Genomic DNA, 16,196 nt, shown 5'->3' with positions numbered 1-16,196 from the left:
CAATTTCCTCCAAATGCCTGGTCTAGCCAAATGAGACAGTGAGGGAAAATGAATATAATAGACAATAACCTCACTACTCCAAAGAATAGTTTGCTTTTCCCAACACTAACAAAGACATAGAGGTGACTTTTATCTTTGCTAACCACTAATAACCCACCCATGGCCACATAGCAAGCCAGACTTAACTCTTACCCTAATCAGAAATAATGACAAACAGCCTTAGGTATGATGGCAGAACTACTGAAAGCGCAAGGGGCCATCTACACCACCACAACAGTGGCCATCACATAAAAAACCAGGATACTCAGCAGCAACTAAATGTTCATTTCTAGACTATCAGTGAAATCTCATTGGAAAACCTGGACTTCTACCAACGCTTGGTGATAATAAGGCAGCTTTGCCCCACCTCCTCAGATATGTGCTACTATTATAACATGACCAGAAGGTCAGAATCTTCATCAAAATGCACATTAATACACAAAATTTCCTCAGCTTCAAAACAATACCGTTTATAATACCATTTATAGTATTAATAACTGCTAACTACAAAATCTCAAATATTGAGTTATAAAGATAATTAATTGGTACCTGATGTGGGAGTGATTTCTTTCTAATATGTTGCTTTCATTGGTTAATTAATAAAGAAACTGCCTAGGCCCATTTGATAGACCAACCCTTAGGTGGGTGGAGTAAACAGAACAGAATGCTGGGAGAAAGAAGCCGAGTCAGGGAAGTCGCCATGATTCTCGTACTCCAGACAGATGCAGGTTAAGATCTTTCCTGGTAAGCCAGCTATTAGAAATGGGTTATATCAATATGTAAGAGCTAGCCAATAAGAGGATGGAACTAATGGGCCAGGCAGTGTTTTAAAGAATACAGTTTCCATGTAATTATTTCCGGGTAAAGCTAACCATGCGGGAGCCGGGGGGGAGGGGGGGGGCAGGGGGGCGGGGCTGAACGCAGCCCACTGCAGTTCATACTACAGAGTGGCGCCCCTACAGGTACCAAAATGGGGATGACAGCAAGGCTGAATAGTTCAGCTAAGATTTTAAAACAAATCACAATAAAATCATATCAGCAACAATTATGAGTATGCAGCAAGAAATTAGAAAACACAAGTGAGATTTCTGAAAGTCTCAATAAGCAAACTAAGATATAAATAAGAATCAAGAACCAGTAAATAATCTTGATGTGAAAATTCTAGTCATTAAAAATAAACTTTTAGTGGGAGGCCTCAACAGTAGAATGCATTCACAGAAGGAGGAGAGAGGAAAGGGAATAATTTAGAAGATAGAAAAGTAGAAGTTTCTTAAGTTAAACAACAGACAAAAAATGAATGAACAACAAATCAATAAGCAGATTAGCTAGAACTGGATGGAGGGATAAGACAGAGAAGACGGCATGGAGGAAAGAAATAAGGAGAAAGGGGGGAAGAGAAAAAGAATGGGAGAAAGACTGAGAGAGGGAGAGAGACAGATAAAGACAGAAAGAGAGACACACAGACATTTGTGTTTTTGATCCCCCAAAGGAGAAGATAAAGAAGGCAGAGCTAATGAAGAAGTGGAGTGAAATTATCCCAAATTTGCTAAGACTCAAGACACAAAACTGACAGATGAATCCTGTCAAATAAACCACAAACAGGATAACCTGAAAGAATGTGATGCCATAGTTAACTTCTGAAAACATAAGACAGAAAAAAAGATATCGAAAATAGCAGAGAAAATGTCTTCTATGGAAAACAGAGTGACAGTGAGTTTTTGTCTGAAAACATGGAGGCCAGAAGCAAGACTCAGGGTGTTTATCAAGTACCAATCAAGAACCAACAGCGAAGAACTGTAATGAGTTAACCCCTAGCTACTGAAGCTATCTTTCGGGAATATGGAGGAAATCTATTCTCTGATTAAAGGAAGATAAGAGTATTTGACACATCAAATGTAAATAAAACAATCCTAAGCTAAAGGAATTTCTCTAAACAAGAAAGGAACATTACCATGCCGCCAAGGATGAAGTAAGACAATACAAAGAAAACATGAGTAGCTACAATATATTTTCTAATCCTCCTAAGTTATCAGTCTAAGTTAAATATAAAACAAATGCTTCACAACGTTATACAAAGATGAAGAAGAAACTAGAACAGGAAGATTAAGTGGGGGGGTGGGAAATAAGGTAAATATGGGAGGGACAAATAACACTAAAGGCCTTTGGGAAAGTTATATGGAAACCTGTTTTCTATAGCATGTTTTTATGAAAGGAATTTAAATAGAGTCACCACACATAAAAGGTGGGGTGGAGAATATAATCAATAGACATTGTGTGAAAAATACATACAAACTTAAAAAATAATATAAGACAATAAATAAGGATCCATGTATGAAAGTAAATAAGCAACCAGTGTTTCTCTTTCTCCCACTCGATTTCCTCAGCTAAAAACACTTTCCAGTTCCTTCCGTTTTCCTGAATACTGTTCTTTTCTGACTGTGTATGTATTCTCCACACCTTCAAACTCCTGTTTGTGGAGAAGATGCCTGTCCTAGTCCAGGCTTTCAAGCTTTCTTTTGAAAAATATAAAATAAGAAAGAATAAACACTTCCTTCCTGAGGTTTATGATTCTTTTTTTTAACCTTAACATCAACACCTGATGAAGACAGTACAGAAATACAGAGGTCTTAATACATCTCACAAAAGCACACACAATATTATCAAATAGCACTATATATATATACATTTATATGTATATATACAATGCTATTTATATACAAATAATTTTATACCAGGTTTCATTCCAAGAATACAAATTTAATTCAAAATTTTTAAAAATATCAGTCAACATCTTATAAGATATGAACTAAAAGGTAAAAACATCTTATAATCATGTCATTTGATGTGATAAAAATATTTAATACATTTTTAACATTCATTCAGTCTTTAACTAAGAAAAATTAAGGGATATTAAGGGCTTTCATCAACTTACTATATTGATCACAAAAAATCAATAATTAAGATTAGGCTTGAATGCTGAAAAAGTGGTTAGGAACCAGCAAGAGCATGAAATCAAAGTTCTTATTCAAGAGATTGCTAAAGGTGTTGCAACAACTGTAAGTAAAAATATAATAAAATGAAAAAAGAAGAAGAAATGAAAAAAATAATTCATAGAGATTAGAAAAGAAGAATCAAAACAGTTTATATTTGAACATGGTAAAATCATGTATACAAGGCAAATAAGAGTTCCATCCATCATAGTCAAAACAATCCTGTACAATAAAAGAATTTCTGGAGGCATCACAATCCCTGACTTCAAACTCTACTACAGAGCTACAGCACTGAAAACAGCCTGGTATGGGCATAAGAACAGACAGGAAAAACAATGGAACTGAATCTAAGACCCAGATATTAATACCCACACCTTCGAACATCTGATTTTTGACAAAGAAGCAAAATATATCAAATAGAAAAAGAGAAAGCATATTTAACAAACGGTGCTGACATAACTGGATATCAACATGTAGAAGAATGAAAGTAGATCCATATCTATCACCATGCACAAAACTCAAGTCCAAATGGATCAAAGATCTCAAAATAAAACCAAATACACTGAAGCTCATAGAAGAGAAAGTGAGAAGTACATTTGAACACATTGGCATAGGAAGGAGACCACTTCCTTAAATATAACCCCAGTAGCACAGATACTGAGAGCAACAATTAATAAATGAGACTTCCTAAAACTGAGAAGCTTCTGTATAGCAAAGGACATGGTTAACAAGAAAAAACAGCAGCCTACAGAATGGGAAAAGATATTCACCAACCCCATACTAAACATAGGGCAGGTCTCCAAAATACAAAGAACTCAAGAAACTTGACATCAAAAAGAACAAATAATCCAATAAAAAAAAATGGGGTACAGACCTAAACAGAGAACTCTAAACAGAGGAATCTAAAATGGCTAAAAGACACTTTTAAAAATGCTCAATGTCCTTTCCCTTCAGAGAAATGCAAATCAAAACAACTCTGAGATTCCATCTTATACCTGAAAGAATGGCCAAGATCAAAAACACTGGGGACAACTTATGCTGGAGAGGTTGTGGGGAAAAGGGAACACTTCTGCATTGCTGGTGGAGTACAAACTAGTACAGCCCCTTTGGATATCAGTATGGCAATTTCTCAGAAAATTAGGAAACAACATTTCTCAAGACATAGCAATAAAACTTTTAGGTATATATCCAAAGGATGGTCAACCATGCCACAAGGACATGTGCTCATCTATGTTCATAGCAGCATTGTTTGTCATAGCTAGAACCTAGAAACAACCTAAATGCCACTCGACCAAAGAATGGATAAGGAAAATGTGGTACATTTACACAATGGAGTTCTACACTTCAGAAAAAAAAAAAAAAAAAGACATTTTGAAATTTGCAGGCAAATGGAAGGAGCTAGAAAACATCATTTTGATTGAGGTAACCCAGACTCAGAAAGACAATTATTATATGTAGTCAATCATAAGTGGATTTTAAACATAAAGCAAAGAAAACCAGCCTATAAATCACAATCCCAGAGAACCTAGACAACAATGAGGACACTAAGAGAGACATACATAGAGCTAACATACATGGGAAGTAGAAAAGACAAGATCTCCTAAGTAACCTGGGAGCGTGAGGACCTTGGGGGAGGGTTGAAGAGGAAGGGGAAGGTAGGGAGGAGAGCAAAGAAAAATGTAGAGTTCAATAAAAAAAAAAATCAATAAAAAAGTAAATAAAAAAAAGAGTTCCATCCATCAAATCCACATAGTAGGAGGGAACAGACTACTGCAAGTTTCCCACTCAGCTCTGAAATATAAAACATACCATATATTTTATTTTTAGAAAATTGCCTATCATAAATGTGTAGTACTCACAATTATGTCCAACATGGTGACAGGACAGAAAAAATAGTATAAAAACAGTTAACAATGAATTTTCATAACAAAATTGAAAATGTGGTAACATTTGCAGTCAAAAATTGAATCATTTTAAAAATAGCAAAAATATATAAAAGTTTTATTTTGTAAAAACTTCTATTAGACAGAGGAGATGGGGGTGCTCGGCTCAGTGGTTAAGAGCAATTGTTCTTCTGGCAGAGGATCTGAGTTCAATCCCCCCCACCCACATGGTGGTTCACAACCATCTGTAACTCCAGTTCCAGGGGATTCAGCACCCTCTTCTGACCTCCAAGTTCCACCAGGTACATATATGGAGTGTAGGTACACATCTCGTGAATAAAATAATAAATAAACCTGAAAACAATGAGAGGAATAAACTAATAAAACTCATCAAAATTATAATTCTGCCCTAAGAAGAAGCATAATGAATAATATACATATACAGTGTTGAAGACAATACTTTAAAATGCTATAATCAATAAACTACTAACAAACATCTAACACTTCAAATTCAGTGGTAAAAGACTGGAGAGATGCCTCAGCAGCTAACAGCGCAGAGGACTCTTCCTTCCAAAGGACCTTCAATCTTCAATACCCATGTTGGGTAGCTCACAACTGCCTGTAGCTCTATTGTCAGAGGATCCAATACTCTCTTCTGGCCTCCATTGGCACACACATACAAATACACACACACACACACACACACACATTAGTTATTAAATAAACTCAATAGTAAAAAGTAAACAATCTAATGCGATGATGGACAAAGGTTATGAAGATATGTTTCACTGAAGAAGATACAAAGATGAAAAATATGGCCCCCAAAACATCAAGTGTGATTATCCACTAGAGAAATGCCAATCAAACCTTAATAAAAAACTTACTGTACAAAGCAGATTGAGATTCTCAATAACTTCTGTCATACTTAGATTCTTAAATTGTATATGGCTTTGTCCATTTGGTTTTACTTCCATGGTTAGCAAACATCTGAGTACATTTTCTAGTCTTTTTTCCAAGATAGACATTTTTCTTCTTCTTCTTGATCTATTTCATCTTTCAATTTACTCAAACTAACCCTCCCTATCTGTTGTCATGTTTTCAGTAGAATCTATTTACTTTCAATATGATTTGCATTTTTATGAACAATTTACTGTTTTTCTTCAGTATTTCTCATGTACTCTCTGCCCAGACATGATGTGTTATATTTTCCTGTATCTTTCAAATGCTCATTTTTCAACTTTAAATCTTTGATTGCTTCATCACATTTTCCTTTTTCATTTGCACTGGTTTTAACAAAATATTCTCATTTTATGGCAGTATATTTTATGTTTAGTATTCTTTTACACTATTTATTATTCCTAATTTCTATTTTATTATTCATATCTATCATTCCTAGTTTTATGCCCCCTTTTCTCAGAATATTTCTAATATACTTTAGACTGAGCACATCTTATATTATTAATCATCTCTGAATTAGTTAAGATCATTTTGATGAAATATTTACACAGAAGTTCATTATGGTTATGGATCAGGCAAGACGACAGGGATCCCTGTGTCACACTGTTGTATATGTAAATCATTTGACTTTGATTTACCTCTGCCTTTACATATACCCAGAGGATGCTACAAATTTAGAATCTCGCTTCACTGTCCAATTCAGTCAAATCCAGGCCCCTGTGGATATGCTATGCCTCTATATTTTATTAGTCACCTCCATTTTTTGATGATGTCGAATAAGGATCATAAATGTCCTGCTTCATAGTCATGAGCAAATTTCCAATATGTCAAATCATTTTGTTATTGATTTAGCACAAAGTACAGACCTTGCTTCGGGAAAATGGAACTCTTGGCTGTGAGGGGGAAAGGGATGATGGAGCAGCTGCTGATTTATTGCATGTCCAAAGTCCTTCATTGGAATACATACAGTAAGCAAGATAGCAAAGCTCAAAGCTCATGGAAAAGATAGAGCCATAACAATGTCTGAGCTTTCTCTAAGATGCCAACATGCAGGCAGACACTACAAATAACTATTGTAGTTAAATACCCACATCCATTTCTGGGGGAGAAATGGGAGGATACAACAGGAAGAAGCCTTATCTGTATACAGATATCCCGCTCACTATCAGAAGAAGAACAGAGACGGAGGGACGGATTTACTGCCCTGGGAGAGTACAAGAACACCTTCATCCAGCTTTTTGTTGGGTTTTGTTTTCCATACAATGTGTTCTGATCAATGTGTTGGTTTGAATAAGAATGCCCACGCCCAATAGGCTCATACATTTGACTTCTTAGTCCCCAGGAAGTAGAATGTTTGAAAATATTAGAAGGATCAAGTGACCTGGCCTTGTTGGAAAAAGTGTGCCACTGGAAGTTCTCTCTCTCTCTCTCTCTCTCTCTCTCTCTCTCTGTGTGTGTGTGTGTGTGTGTGTGTGTGTTTCTCTCTCTGTCTTTCTCTCGCACTATGGATCTTAGGATATATCTCTCAGCTACTGCATCAGAGCCTGCCTGCATGCCACCATGCTTCCCACCATGCATGCTGATAACGGACTTAAGTTCTACAACTGTAAGCAAGCCCTCAAGAAAATGCTTTCTCTTACAAAGTTTCCTTGATCATGATGTCTCTTCACAGCAGCAGAACAATGAGGAAGACAATTGTATTTTCCTTTCCCCCAACTTCTCACAGATTCTCCCCACCTCCCTACCCAAACAGTTTCTTTTTCTGTGCGTGTTTCTCTCTCTCCTTTCACAAGAAAATGAAAATAAAAATAAACAAGATCAATACAACAAAAATACCAAAACAAAACACACACACACAAATATCATGGAGTCTTTTGTTGTTGACCAGTTATTCCTTGGCATGAAACCTTCCTTGGAGTGTCGTTGATATATATACTGTCCCTCTAATGGGCAAAACTGATTGTCCTTCTCACTGAAGGTATCAGAGGCAAATAGCTTACTGGTTAGGTTAGGACTTTGTGTTCACTTCCCCTTCTCAGTGCTGGGACTTTGTCTAGTTTGAACTTATGTAGATCTTATTATGTTACCACCGATACACATATGAGATTATATATGTATCAATCCTTTTATATCTGGAAGAAACTGTCTCCTACCACTTCTGGCTCTTACAATCTCTTACCTCCCCTACTACATAGATCCCTAGACATACAGGAAAGGGATTAATAAAGAGATCCCATTTAGAGCTGAGTGTTCCAAAATCTCTACTTTCTGCACATTGCCCATGTGTGAATCTCTGTATTAATTGTCATTTACTGCAAAAAGAAGTAACCAATGCAGTAATATGTGGGTTAGCAATATGTCATTAGGAGTCATTCATCGTTATGTCTCTTCAGTGGAATGATAATAACGTTTTCCATTCCTATCAGGTCTCTACTATGGGTCTGTTATAAATAATTTTCTTTAGTGTATTTTTTAGGAATGGATTTGTAACCTCTGCTCTGAGATGGGCTCATTGGTTAGCCATTTTAGAGAAATCCTGTCTAAAGAAATGGAAGAAAACTTCCCATAAAGAACTCTCAAGGTAGCCCTCTATCCTCTGCATACATGGCATACATGAACACACACATATGCAAATTCACACCAACACACATGAACACAGTCATAGCCACAAATGCAGCATGCATGATCTTATTCTGGAACACATAAATTTAAAAAACTCTGTACTAGGCTGACAATTCAGAAATGTACACCACATGCTTGGAGAACCTACCAAAGTTCCCCAATCCGAGCCATATTTTAGTTAATCTAGTAGAAGAGGTGTTATAAAGGTTGGGCTGGGTATGTGGGACTCCTGAAGACAAACAAAGAGAGGGGGTTTAATAGGAATCCACAGTGAACACACAGATTTGTTCTAATAAACATAAGATTATATAAAAAATCTTTGGCTAGCTAGGAGAGAAATATCAAGCTATTTGTAAGACTTGAAACCATATTTTCAGCCAATTTTGTCAGTCAGGTTGCATAACAATAGATAATGTAGTGTTATATTCAAAACACTTAAAGAAAGTAAACATGCATCGAGAGTTTAGAATGCATTTTGAAATTGGTGGCATGGGGCAAGCAAACCTCTGGAAAGGTGAAGGACAGCGATGGGTATAAAATTCTTATTTAATTGCAGAATTAAGGTGACAGGAAGCTTGCAAGCTAATCAGCATATGACAGTGCTTGGCTCTGCTAATGTAGGTAAATTTAACAATCAAAACAGAAAAAGATAAAAGGGGTAAAATATGAAAGTGGAATAGTTTTATTGATCACCTCGTAGCTTTTATCTAGGATGAAAGAATATTACTTCAGATCCGATACGGGAAGAAAACAAATGGGAAGACGTGGTCAGTAGTTCACTCTGATATTTCTAATAGGTGAAAACAAAAGAAGATGCCTAAGTGGGGATAAAGGAACTTCCGATGCCCTGAAAAGGTTTGAGTATAAAGTAAATATTAGTTCCCACTGTAGCCTTTAGGAACACACAAAATAAGACTCATGAAGGAAAAACAGAATAACAGAAACACAAACATCCTCTCCGGCAGGATTGTGACACAGAAGCAGTAATGGAGGGGACAAGAAAAGAAAGCTGTCTTCTCTGAAAATACCTTTCGAAGGTCTGTGTTTTCAACTATTAGGACTACCTTCAAACATTAGCAGTATCAAAGTTATCAATTGGCCCATAAAAAGGGAATGGAATAAGTGAACCTTGAATAACATGAAACAAAGAAATTCACATACATCTCACAAATTAAAAAAAAAAAAAACTGTCAGAATCTAAAACTGTTTTCACCAGCAACAATTCACAGTAGTGTTCAAACTGAGACATCACAACTGCATGTTAGGGGATGCCAAAGGAGTGGCTATGGGATGTTCCATCATTTCTTACGTAATAAAACCTGAAATTCCTAGTGCAGCATAAAAGAGAAACAAACAGAAGGTACAAAGCAAGGAAACACCAAGGTTGAAGAGCTGGCTCAGAGGGTGAAGTGGCTGCCACGTGAGCATTAGGACCTGAGTTTAATTCCTACCACCCACATAAAAAGGCAGATTAGGCATGCACACCTGTCACCCCAGCACAGGAGAAGCAAAAGCAAGAGTTCCGGGACTCACTGGCCAGCTCAATGTCCTGCTGACTAGCTAGACATACTGTCTCAGAAAATAAGGAGTATGCTTAAGAGAAAGAACACCCAAGACTAACCTCTGGCTCCCACACATATGCATGCGCACACACATGTATTCACATGAACATGAGTCCATATTTAGTCACAAGCTCACATACCTATATGCACACACAAACACAAGAAGGCAAATAAAGCCTCCAGTTTTCTCAGTTTGAAATTCATGCAAATACCTTAATACGTTTATGATGCATATATCATATAAATAGGGCCTGAGTCTCTTCACTGAAAGTCTTAGAAAAAAATGCCCTAATTGCTGCCAGAGCACCCTGTTGTAGAGAGTACAGACTCTGTACAGTGAGATCTTTTCACATTGAGAGGAATGATTGCTTCAGTTCTGTACACCTACATGTGGGTATACCAAAGACAACTATCAAATTTATCCAGTGGAAACCAGAGCAACACTGAAACCAATTTGGCATTTTCCACTGTCAAAAATGTGGCAATTTAGCAAAATTATCCCCCAAATGCCAAGGCTTAAAATGTGTCAAATATATTTTAAACATTAACTCAAACAGACAAAAATTTTAAAAAAACACCCAATTGATTTCTATGCTTATCATTCCTTGTCTGAATTTTTAAAAATGGAAAAGAATTGAGAAAAATCAAAGAATCAAGCAATTTCACATACCTTTCTCATTCGTTTAATCTGTATAATAACCAAATCAAGACAAAGTGAATGTTTCGTCATACGAAAACACTCTAGCTGATAGATGAACATGGAATGACAAGAGGAACAAAACATCTAGCAAGACCAAGAATTGATCTTGGCAGTAGTATCAATGACAGCTTCCAACCAGGCTTCCTGTGCCTTCTAAAGAAGACAGCAAATCTACCTGTTAGATACTCATGCTGAGAACATTGATTCTCAATGTGATGACGCCCTCAGGTCAAATGGACAATTTACAGAAAAGAAAGAACCTTTATATGCCTCCAAGGAGAAGGAATCAACAAACCCTAGAGGATGGAAAGCTAATTTGCAAAATAAATCAAGTGCAAATAAACTGTTTTCTTATATATGTGCAAAGGAGGGGAGTAAAAATATAAATTGTTGGGGCAGATGGGGAAGAAGGCTTGAGATTAAAAACTTTGAAGTCATTACTCAGTTGCAAAATTTCAATTTTATTTGTATCAGACAAACAAAGTGTTTTATTGGAGCTAGAGGTATGGCTCAGAGGCTTATGATGCTCTTCCAGAGGACCCAAGTTCATTCCCAACATCCTCATGGCTGCACGTACCAGTCCCAAGGGATTAAATACCCACTTCTGCCCACCCTGCTCACCATCGGCTGAAACTGGAAGTTTCTCATGCTGCCTGTAGCCACTTTTAAAATAACTACTCAGAGGCTCAACATTAATTAATTTATTTATTTATACTGTTTGACCTATTAGCTCAGGCTTATTAACTAACTCTTACAACTTAAATTAATCCATTTCTATTAGTTTATATTTTTCCACGAGGCTCATGGCTTGTTACTTCACATCTTATTCTCCAGCAACTACTTGCCTCTCCCTCAACTCTGTTTTCTTTCTCCCTGTGTTCAGTTTGGCTACCCCACCTAGCTATATCCCACCCTGCCATAGGTGAAAGGAACTTCTTTATTAACTAATGGTAATAAAACATATTCACAGCATACAGAGAGTCATTCCATAACAACAGGCACTAGCATGCATGTGGTGTGCTGACATATATGCAAATAAAATATCTATACATATAAAATAAATAATTTTAAAATTATTCTATTGAAGCAAATTGGAACATTTTAAGAAGATTTAATTCTTTATCATTATCTGGTATCTGTTGATAATAAAAAATATTGAAGGTTAATATTCAGGGGGATGCTTATATGTTTTTCTTTGGGTTCACCTTCTTATTTAGCTTCTCTAGAATCACGAATTATAGTCTCAATGACCTTTATTTATGGCTAGACCAAATATGAGTGAGTACATCCCATGTTCCTCTTTTTGGGTCTGGCTTACCTCACTCAGGATAGTGTTTTCAATTTCCATCCATTTGTATGCAAAATTCAAGAAGTCATTGTTTTTTACTGCTGAGTAGTACTCTAATATGTATATATTCCATACTTTCTTCATCCATTCTTCCATTGAAGGACATCTAGGTTGTTTCCAGGTTCTGGCTATTACAAACAATGCTGCTATGAACATAGTTGAGCATATACTTTTGTTGTATGTTTGGGCATCTCTTGGGTATATTCCCAATAGTGGTATTGCTGGGTCGAGAGGTAGGTTGAACCCGACTTTCCTGAGAAACCGCCACACTGCTTTCCAAAGTGGTTGCACAAGTTTGCATTCCCCCCAGCAATGGATGAGAGTGCCCCTTTCTCCACAACCTCTCCAGCAGAGGCTATCATTGGTGTTTTTGATTTTAGCCATTCTGACCGGTGTAAGATGGTATCTTAATATAAGCATCCCCCTGAATATTAACCTTCATCAGGCAATGAAAGAAGACAGAGACAGAGACCAACATTGGAGCACTGGACTGAAGTCTCACGATCCAAAGGAGGAACAGAAGGAGAGTGAGCACGAGCAAGGAACTCAAGACTGCGAGGGGTGCACCCACACACTGAGGCAATGGGGATGTTCTATCGGGAACTCACCAAGGCCAGCTGGCCGGGGACTGAAAAAGCATGGGACAAAACCGGTCTCGCTGAACATAATGGACAATGAGGACTACTGAGAACTGAAGAACAATGGCAATGGGTTCTTGATCCTATTGCATGTAATGGCTTTGTGGGAGCCCAGGTAGTTTGGATGCTCACCTTAATAGACCTGGATGGAGGTGGGTGGTCCTTGGACCTCCCACAGGGCAGAGAAACCTGCTTGCTCTTTGGGCTGAGGAGGAAGGAAGACTTGATTGGGGGAGGGGGAGGGAATGGGAGGTGGTGGCGGGGAAGAGGCAGAAATCTTTAATAATTAAATTAATTAATTAATTAATAAAAAAAATATTGAAAATATCTTCGACATTATAATTTTAAGTCAACAATTATATAAGATTTCAGAGACATACTAATATATTTACAAATTAGGGTGCTAGTAGTAATGTATCTGAGATTCGCTCCAAACTAATATTCCAGAGTATGCAGGTGAGAATGAGGCTAGACTGGTTTTCACTGATAATTTCTCAATGAAGTGATGGCTCCTGGAATTTACCAAATGATTCTATGTATTTTGTATACATTTGAAAGTTCTGCTGTAAATATGCTCTGAAAAATTGTAAGAAAGCAAAGGAAGAATGATTATAAAATGCTTCTTGGCCGTTATTATTAAGTTTGTTTGTTTAATTTAAAAAGAAACATACTTGAACGAGACCTGTCATCAAATAAAGTGATAAATCTTCTGTCCCTCTCTGTCAGGAACAAATTACTGTAGACTGTCCCAGAAGAGAGTATTGCATACCTCAGGCTACAATAATTAGCTCTGAAGGAGAATAAGACACAAAGAGAAAGAACCAGAGTGAGTGTTGACAGTTGTCAGGGCTCTCCTTCTACCTGCTATTCATGAACTATACATGGTTTGCACATATACCCTCTGTAGCTGAAGAGCACAACGTATTCCAGGACTAGGGAGACCCAGAAAACAGCAGATGTTTGGCACAGTCTTACAAGTTCCAGAGGGTGTCTTGAAGTCACTTTAAACTAGAGTATCTGACTTTGGATTGATAATTATTTTAAATTTGTGTTTGTTCTTTGACAATCTCATACGTTTAAAGGTATTTTGATCATATTCAACACAAATAACATTCTTTTCTCTGCCACTATTTCCCCTGAATCCCTTCTTCTTTCCCTCAAACCCCAGTTTTACTTTCATAGATTTTGCTTTGTGACCAACTGAGATTAATTGGGAACTCACCAAGGCCAGCTGGCCTGGGTCTGAAAAAGCTTGGGATAAAACCGGACTCGCTGAACATAGTGGACAATGAGGACTACTGAGAACTCAAGAACAATGGCAAGGGGTTTTTGATCCCACTGCACGAACTGGCTTGGTGGGAGCCTAGGCAGTTTGGATGTTCACCTTAATAGACCTGGATGGACGGGGGGGGGGGGTCCTTGAACTTCCCACAGGGCAGGGAACCCTGATTGCTCTTCAGGATGACGAGGGAGGGGGACTTTATTGGGGGAGAGGGAGGGAAATGGGAGGCGGTGGCGGGGAGGAGGCAGAAATCTTAAATAAATAAATAAATAAATAAATAAATAATAAAATTGAGGTAGCTTGCAAGACCATGAGTGGGGGAATTATACACAGGCAACTTACAACTGGCTATGTCACTGCTAAAAATTGCTTCCAATTCACCAGCAACCATTGACCATCCTAAGGAAGAGTTGAACTTCCAACCCATGCTTAAATATTAAAAGGCTTAATTTTATTTTGATATTGTACAAGTAAACTCAGCCACTGTGAGCTCATGGGTACATCATTCATGCCCTATCCAGAAGAGAGGATTTCATGCCCCTCCTTTCAACATACAATCTTATGCATTCTTTCTGTCCCTTCTTCTATGATTTCCTTTAAGCTTTGGAATGTTGGTATTTATGTCCCTTTTAGACCTTACTACTCAATTGTTACTTTTTCTCAGCATTTCGAACAGTTATGAGCGTCTTAGTAAATGCCACCCACTACATAAGAAGCTTCTTATGAAAGCTGAGATCAGCACTAATCTGTAGATACAAACATAAGTACTTTGAGGCAGTTTGAAAACATGTCCACGGAAGGAAACAATCCTAGGAGATTTCCCCTCCCTAGGGCCTATTACAGCCACATGCATGAGCTCTTAACCAGTTCCAGGCATAGATTCCTTCCTGTGGGATAGTCCTCAAATGTAAGCAAAAAGCAGTTGGTTAAACTCGTAAATTTCAAGCCACTGTTGCACCAGAAAATGTGTCTTGCCTGGCACATTAGTATTATAGCTGGATTGATGTCTCCTTATCTCCACCAACATCTATATCACCTCCTAGCACTATTGAAGGGAGCCAGCAGGAAGGACACCTCCCTCTCAGTTTCACCTTGAGATCATATAGTGGTTTCATCAATAAAATCTTGTCATCTAGTGGGACAGGCAGTTAAGGGCAATCTATATCATTCCAGGAACTTCTGCAACCTCTCTGATCAGCAACTCATAGGAGGTAACCTACTCAAAAGTGATTTATAAAAATAGTCTTTAGTCTTTAAGTATCAACAGAGTTAGGCAAAAATATTTTTTAGCACTGTTGGATAGTGGAAACGTGAACTGGAATGTGGTACAGTTATGGGGAGTCCCAACTGCATGCAAAATTACTCATAAAATGTTGCTAAATCATAGTAGCAGACCCTAGAGAAAAATGTGGTCTACCACAATTATGTTCTCTCCCAGTTAGCACTTTATCACAATTGGATCAAGGTGCACATACTATGCTTATTAATTTTTTACATGAACAAACCTGAGAGTCATTGACAAATTACATGACCTTAAATAAAGATTTAGAGACATAATATCTTGAAAAATGAGCTTCTATTGGTGAGATTTTATATGTATAAATGAATAGCTGAAGGAGATAACAGGATATAGTCTATGAAGACTGTTACCTGCTGGCAAAGAAAATGCCATTGTGTTTCCAGCTATGGACTGGCCTCAGCATCTGGACCCAGTACTAGCAAAACACTGGAGACTGGGTTTATGGAGATAGCAACCCAGTGCCAGGCCCATGTCTCTTAAGTAACACTGCTGTCCTAAGTTCTGCCAAGAGGCTGGAGAGGGAAAAATTAGACATCACAGTGAAAGCTTGAGAGGTTTCCCGTCAGTCTAGAGTCTGGAAGCCCCAAAACCCTGCAACTGTGCATCTTTTGCTTCTTAGATCAAAAGCTTAATGGAGATATCAACCATGAAGCTAAGCAGGAAACTATCATGCCAATGACATCAATTAGTGATGTCATATTTGGAGTAAGGGTCAGTTACAAATGGGACACAGTGCACTCTATTTTTCAACCAAAGACAAAGCTGGAGTCTGGGACCTAGGATATAAAATCTGCTGCTCATCACGTTCAGATCAGTCACCTCCATGATGTTCAAAGTGGAAAGTGAAATCTGTAACCAGGAACAGAGCAACCCAA

Source organism: Chionomys nivalis, chromosome 3, assembly GCF_950005125.1.
Source record: "Chionomys nivalis chromosome 3, mChiNiv1.1, whole genome shotgun sequence".
Taxonomy (NCBI): domain Eukaryota; kingdom Metazoa; phylum Chordata; class Mammalia; order Rodentia; family Cricetidae; genus Chionomys; species Chionomys nivalis.
Note: the sequence above shows the minus strand (reverse complement) of the source record.